This window comes from Embiotoca jacksoni, unplaced genomic scaffold (assembly GCF_022577435.1).
Source record: "Embiotoca jacksoni isolate LCO1_2020_lvr unplaced genomic scaffold, fEmbJac1.0.p SCAF_16, whole genome shotgun sequence".
Taxonomy (NCBI): Eukaryota; Metazoa; Chordata; class Actinopteri; family Embiotocidae; genus Embiotoca; species Embiotoca jacksoni.
This window is the reverse complement of record NW_027185296.1, coordinates 8,759,906-8,767,435: the sequence shown is the minus strand read 5'-3', so window position 1 is coordinate 8,767,435 and position 7,530 is coordinate 8,759,906.

The following is a 7,530-nucleotide window of genomic DNA, read 5'->3' as shown; positions in this document are numbered from 1 at the left end:
AACACAGCAGCTTTATGTTTATGTCCATCTGTCTCTGTTGGCTGGTTTTAGCTCCACCGACCTGTACATTTGAATGTGAGGACATTGAGAGCCACTGTGTCCAAACATACTGATTCTGATATGTGGTCACATACTCTATTACAGATATTTTGAAGTAATATCATCATTTTTTTCAAATCACGTCCCCACATCACAATTTAATAAAATTATACAAACAGTACAAAAAAATTCGAGAATTAAGGGATAACATTCCTGGACCCACTTTTTCTATAATGTAGCCGGATTGCAATTTATCAACCCACATTATAATCCATCACTCTGTCTAACATCTATCATGTAAATTCAGTTAAATATGTTCCCTTCAGATGTAACATTATTTGTTTTCCATTATTGCATGTATAATAGAAGTTAGAGGAATATAAAGAAAATAACTTCTATCTGTCACTACACAAAGTGTATGTCATTTATTGTTTTACAGCTAAACTCCAACACATAACATTGCCATAGTAACACAGCGATGCTAAGGGGCCGTTAACAACTGTCACTGTCAGCGTGAACAACACAAAACAACATAGTAAAAAGCACATAACACAACTAGTTGTTTTGAACCACAGATAATGGTGAATTATGTCCATACAATCCAGTGCAGTATTATAATTCTCATTTTCTCAGTTTATTTTTGCAGTAATGACATCACATGACACATGACACTGCTAAATCTAAAGTTGTAAATTATGTTGCTTTTAAATGTTTCCATTCACTAAGGACCAGACTAATCCTCATAATAACAAGGCTCATCCTGTGCATAATATTTTTTTTTTTAAATTACACAGTAAACAATATAATTTAGACCTGCTTCCATTTCAGGTTTTTTTTCTATAAAAACAATGTCCTCATAACTAGGGCCTTATTTTACACACACAAAAAAGTCTGAGGTAATTCACCAAACTACAACTTTTATGCACATGTAGAGTATGTAAAAGCATAACTCTGGCATGAAATACTTACCAGTGCACCTATATGCACATATTAAGTTGTTGCACTATTTACATATAAATGCATGTGCAAATATTAGGAATTGGTTGCAGGTTTTTCATTTCAACTTTGATTTTCTCAGATAATCTGGCAAACAAATAGACAGCCCTTTTGTGGCATTGCTGCGTAGATCCTGTGTTTCTCATTTCTCCACCAAGGGTTCAAAGACATAGGATTTACTGTCATATTTTGTGGTGCAGCAAAAACAGAAAGCAAACTGGAAACTTACATCACATGTAACTCATGCGTTGCACGAGTGCATACATTCGTAGTATAACAAAAGTACTATAATTCAGAGCCGAATCATCAACTTGCCCCCATAAACACATCAATATGTGGAGCAAATAACTATGATGATGCCAAAAAAAAAAAAAGGTCCGTTAATGCACACAGCACGGTGTCATACAGATTTAGAGTTTATATCGTGCGGGGAGAGAATGTAGCAGCCATCGCAGAGACCTAAGAGAGCCCAGCGAGGTGCTCAGACTTTATTAGATTTGTTCTGTGGTTGTCAGGAGGGACTTTCTCCAAAAATCCTGAACCTCCTGACTCTGTTGAGGAGGATTTTCAGTCGGTCCCAGAAGAGACTTCACAGGAAAAGACCATAAAATCCTTTCAGGGAACATTCCTGCAACAATATCACAGTCTGCTGGAGCAAGCCAAGTTTATAGCTCTGACATGAATTGCTAGAGATGAACGAATTTACCCAACACACACACACATTCACGTTTACAGCCCTGGGGGGAAATTTATGGACATGAAAAATCCAGATTACTGGAGTAAAAAACATATAAATTAAATTGGTTATAAAAAGATGTTTCATTGACTTGAAAGTGTGGCACATTTGGAGCTGAAGTGGGATTAGTGAGGTTTGGGAAATCTAGTCCTTCACTCCCAAGTGTCACGTCTGTTCAGGCAATATGTGACTCTCACGTGTGAAGCATTAGGAATGGAAACACTGAACCCTGCTGGACAGAGATACACACTGCAGCTATTTCTGCACGATAAAAAGTGTTTCATGTATAGATTTTATTTTAAGAAATTTAAATGAATCCACAAACCAAAACAGTGTGTAACCACCAACATACAGCCCCATATAAAGGACATGTCCCAGGAGATATCCAGTAATGGAATTTAGATGAATATACTGTATACATACGCCCTCGTGGTTTAACAAAAACAGTCAAAGCTGTGTATATCTGATCCGTTTACATTCATCTTTTTTCCTCCTCCTATTTGATGCTACATGAAGGACTTTGTCCAAAAGATGCTTAATTCTAACCAGATTGATCTGGAACTTGAGCTTTTTAAAACAATGTTTGTAATAAATAATCATTTAAGGACTGAAGAGAATAAAAACTTTGTTTCCCACATCATTCACTTCACAGTATTCACTGATCCTCTCATCTCAATCCACACCATTGCAGTGTCCACTTTCAGCATGTAGTTGTCTGGATTCTTGTCTGTCTTAAAATGATTGCTAATGTTCATCCAAAGCAACTTTAACAGTCTGCACCAGACAAATCAAGGGCTCATAATCTAAAGATGGAGATTTTTTTTTTTTACTGTGAATTTTTTTTTTCTTTTCACTGGGCAGCATCAAAAAGAGGGAAAAAATTGTGCTAAAAATACTTTGTAGCATTAACACTTATAGGAGCTCTCCTTTTTACAGCTAGTGTTGTTAAAAAAGGATTACAGTGACCAAATATTCTTTATAGGCACATTGTTTTAAAACACACTTAACCTTTCTTACTTGCAATGGATGCAGCTTGGTTTAAAAGGCTTTATTGTGTTTGAGAGGTTTATTCTTGTTTTATAATCTTTCAAATCAAAGTTGCAATGTGGCGTTGAGCCAGAGCTGGCTGTGATCACCATTAACTACCTGCCGGTTCAACATATGGCCGAAATCACACCAGATCAAAAGTAAAAACCAGTGTTATGAGAGATGGATCTGCTGTTTGTGTCTGCACAATAGCCAAACCTCAAAACCACATAATTTGCCCACCACGTGATGGCTGCTAGTTTTCACTGACTTTATCGAGGCATCTCATCCAGACCTGCTCAGGACACCATCTGTCCCAGCTGCTCTCCTCCATTCACCTTCCCAACCTCCTCTGAGCTCTCAGTGAATAAACTGTCAAACTGAGACGCAGACGAGTCAACAAAGCCAGAGGAGGGTCGTCGGGGGAAGGGGCTGTTTAGTGGTATATATCAGATAAAGCCTGTTACTTTTATGTACTCTTTCATTACTGTCACCTGCACTGAGGATATTCATGGGTGTGCAGGTGCTTTGGAAATTTTAGACATCTTAAAAAATATATCAAATTCAAGAGAGCTCGTTAGTCTCCAAGTGAATCTTGTGTTCTTAAAGGGACGACTGCTGCCTCAGAGCATATTAATGTATCAATGTGCACGTGATCATATATTAGATGTGCTGGAGCTAAAACTTACTGTGAAGCCTTTTTACATGACATTACATCTTTAATAATGAAAGATTAAATACCTTCTGATTTAAAGTGCAGGTGCCACTTTCACCACTGAGGGGCAGTAATGTGCAAGACTTTCTGTTCCACAGCAGCTCAAATAAGGAAGACACTGTTGTGTTGTCCCCTGGGTGTAAAAGAGGTGGAGTGGAGGGCTCCACAGAAGTCTGTGTTCACACACTCAGGTGGAGCTCCTCAGGGTCTCAAGGGCTAAAATTTGTTGTTGGCCCCTTACTGATTAATCCATGATCAGAATTCCCATTTTGCTGTGATAAAAAACTATACATATTTGTGACTGTTGTTTAGCTAAACAAAAAACCCAATTTAAATTTGTTAACATTTCCACCATTTTCTTATATTTCATACATTGAACAATTGATTAAAGAAAATACTGTCAGATGTATTTAAAATGATGGAATGAAATTAGGTTTTCTGTCCACTAATTACAAAAAAAAAAGATATACTATAGATATAATATTACATATGATATAAAATAAAAGGAACTGGATTTGACACGTCTTTTTGAAATTAAAATTTCTTATAAATTTAACTCAAATATTGTTGTTCATTTGAATCCATTTTAAAAGCATCTGATGTGCAGGCTAAACTAAAAGAATTACACAATCATATAAACAGTTATGTAATTTAATCAGGTATTTTACAGAATAGAAGTGACCATCTTGTTTTCAGTGACCTCCACCACACCTGCTGGCTCTCCACCAGGCATCTGGAGGCCGGAGACACCTGTCGTCCATGACCTCTGACCCCCAGCTGCAGCTCTGCTTCGGGGACACTTGAGATGCTCTTTTACAATGTATGCTGGACATGCAGACACGCACACAAACAGCCACATACACACACACACACACACACACACACACACACACACACACACACACACACACACACACACACACACACACACAGATACACACGCCTAATTGCATTACCTGCAATAATGCAATACAGTGACTACCAGGTGCTTTCATAGATTTAATCAGAAAACACACTGCCTCTGTGTGTGTCCTCTTTGTTTCTCCTTTAAACAGAATTACCGTCATCCCCATATGTCTGAGCTCCCTGTTGAGACCTGACATTACTCGCCCCATTCATGTATTTGTGTGCAAATAAACGGACGATAGGAAGCAGAAGGCTGCAGGCTGTTATCTGTCCATGTGAATGTTTGCTGTTACAACAGATCTCTGGCTTCTGTGCAACAAACCAAGGGAAATGTACTCTGACGTTAAGATAAAACACACACACACACACACACACACACACACACACACACACACACACACACACACACACACGAGCGAAAGCCAAGAGAGCGCACACAGATGTACAGATGTGAATCACTGGAGAGCACTCATGGGAATATTGGGAATAGGATTAGAGACGAGAGTCGAGAGAGCGCTAAGACAAAGGAAAGTGGATGAAGCTGATCAAACATGATGAAACCGGAGCGGGATTGATCTTTTGAGTTCGCTGCATCGCTGTTAGCTGGTACACCCGAGCCCAGTCTGATGAATCAGGATCTCATCCTGCTTTGTAAAGCATGACAGATGTGCCTGCTAAGTCTTAGTCCTCCAGCCTCCGAGAAACCAGCCACCTCGTCAGTCTCACAAGCCTCCTGAAACGGGCCGTAAAATGCAAATATGTGCCACTCCTAATACCAACCTCCTGCTCGTTCAATCTCAGAGAATATTACTATTCATACATAGGGAGGTTTTTTTTAATTAATTCTGAAGAAATAGTGGCTCGGGGTGATCGTTGGGGTTGAGATGATCTTATCTACGCTCACACACAAACACAAGTTTGTGATCTGACGTGGATGTAACATCATTACCGACACCTCTGACCCTGTGTCAGTGTTTCTGCGTGTGTGTGTGTCAGTGTTTCTGTGTGTGTGTGTCAGTGTTTCTGCGTGTGTGTGTGTCAGTGTTTCTGTGTGTGTGTGTGTCAGTGTTTCTGCGTGTGTGTGTGTCAGTGTGTGTGCGTGTGTGTGTCATTGTTTCTGCGTGTGTGTGTGTGTGTGTGTGTGTGTGTGTGTGTGTGTGTGTGTGTGTGTGTGTGTGTCAGTGTTTCTGCGTGTGTGTGTGTGTGTGTGTGTGTGTGTGTGTGTGTGTGTGTGTCAGTGAGAGGCTGTTTGCAGAAGCTTTATCAGTCAGCAAACACAAAGAGCTATTCAGTGCCCAGAGAGACACACCATAGGGACATTTTGCTGCAACAAAGACACCTCCGTCCTGGAGGCCATGCTGGGTGCATTAAAAATGAAATCTACAACGCAAAATTAAAACCACAGGTAGAACAAGACTCTGAGTACATAAGTCTTGATAAATAGGGGAAAAAGGGGACAAGTTAAAGGGCCAGTGCACCAAAATTCTAAAAGAAAATTATTGATTGATCCAGCCATGCAGGGATGTGATTGCTGTTTGGAGATATCAGCTGACAAATCACACTTAATAACTCATTACTTTACACAATCAGCGCAACCCATTAGCTTGGATAATTCACCAACCTCTCTGTCTAAGGTTGTACCAGTGGAGTAGTACCAGTGAAAACTGCTCACTGCAAGGTCTTTTGATTAGCAAGATAATTGGAAGTACTTGTCCTGGAAAGAGATGTAGCTGTTTAATTTTCTATTATTGAAGTGTAATACTGTGATTAATTAACAAATCTCAGAGACAGATATCTCAAAACTTTGTTAAATTAAACCAAAACTATAGATTCCACTCAAGCTAAATGAGGATTTTGAATCTCAAGGTTCCCACTGAGAAAGTAGGTCGATGGCACCTCTGCCATCAGCAACTCCAATTGGTACACAGGTGGCACACTTCCTGTGTGCTGAGACGGGATTATAAGAACATACACACCCCATCAATCCCAGAATAGAGTCGTCTCTGCTGATGGATAGGTCTGTCAGACGGGAAGAGCTGATCAATGCCATCAGCACAGCCCTTGAAAACATACAGAGCAAGCCCAGAGTCAAACAGACTAATCAAGCACACAAAAGGAAATGCAGATTACCTGTTGCTATGACGACTGCAGCTGCAGCATGACAGCCATCCACTCTGACGGAGAGACCTAAATAGACCTAGCTTTACAAACATGGTGAAATCTGATATTGTTTGGCAGGCCAGGTGCTTCCTAATAACCAACGACGTGACCAGTAAACTGGTTCAAATCAGTGTAGCTGCTTAATATCAGTTACTCAACTTCATATGATGCATCCTCATGATCAGATGGTAATATTTCTGTTCTAATGCTTATATTTGTTCCCCATGTATACTGCATACTCAGGTGTAGTTAAATTCTGGTAAATATAAAAGTGGATACAGATATGCAGAACTATATAGTTATTTGATGTGTCAAAGTCTGTATGTGGCAGAGCAGCTGGGAGTCAGCGAATGGACCCCCCCCACAGAGCCCCTCCTCCTCACCCCTGGCTCCACCCCACCCACCCTGGCTGACCCCCTCCCCCAGCCCATCATCATCAGACACCAGCAGCTGGCAGCCTGCCCCATTTTACTCCCTCTAGCACTTACCGGGCCTGGCTAATCACTGGTGCTCAGCACCAACCATGGCCATCACACCTGCCCCCTCACTGGTGGGACTGTCCCATCTGGGACCTTATGATAGGGAATTTATTTCCAGGGGGGTGTCTTCTTACTGCCCAAAACAGCTCAAGGTGCAGTGAGAAGAAAAACAAGACATCAGTGATTGGAGGCTGACGTTTAAGTGTTCAGACTGTGGGATTGTAAAGTTCCCATTGCTAAAACTTTTGTACATTCAGGAAATGCTTTGCTGCAGCACTGAATAACAACACAACAATGCTAATGATAATGCATGTGATCCCAAACCTTCCTGTGTACACACTTGGCAGACTTACAGCAGCCATAACAATAAACTTTATGGCATTTTGTCGAAAAATATTCCCACACTTTTAGGTGAGGTTATGAAATTGTGATTGCTTTTGTAATCAAGTGCTTTTGATTTTATAAGAAACATT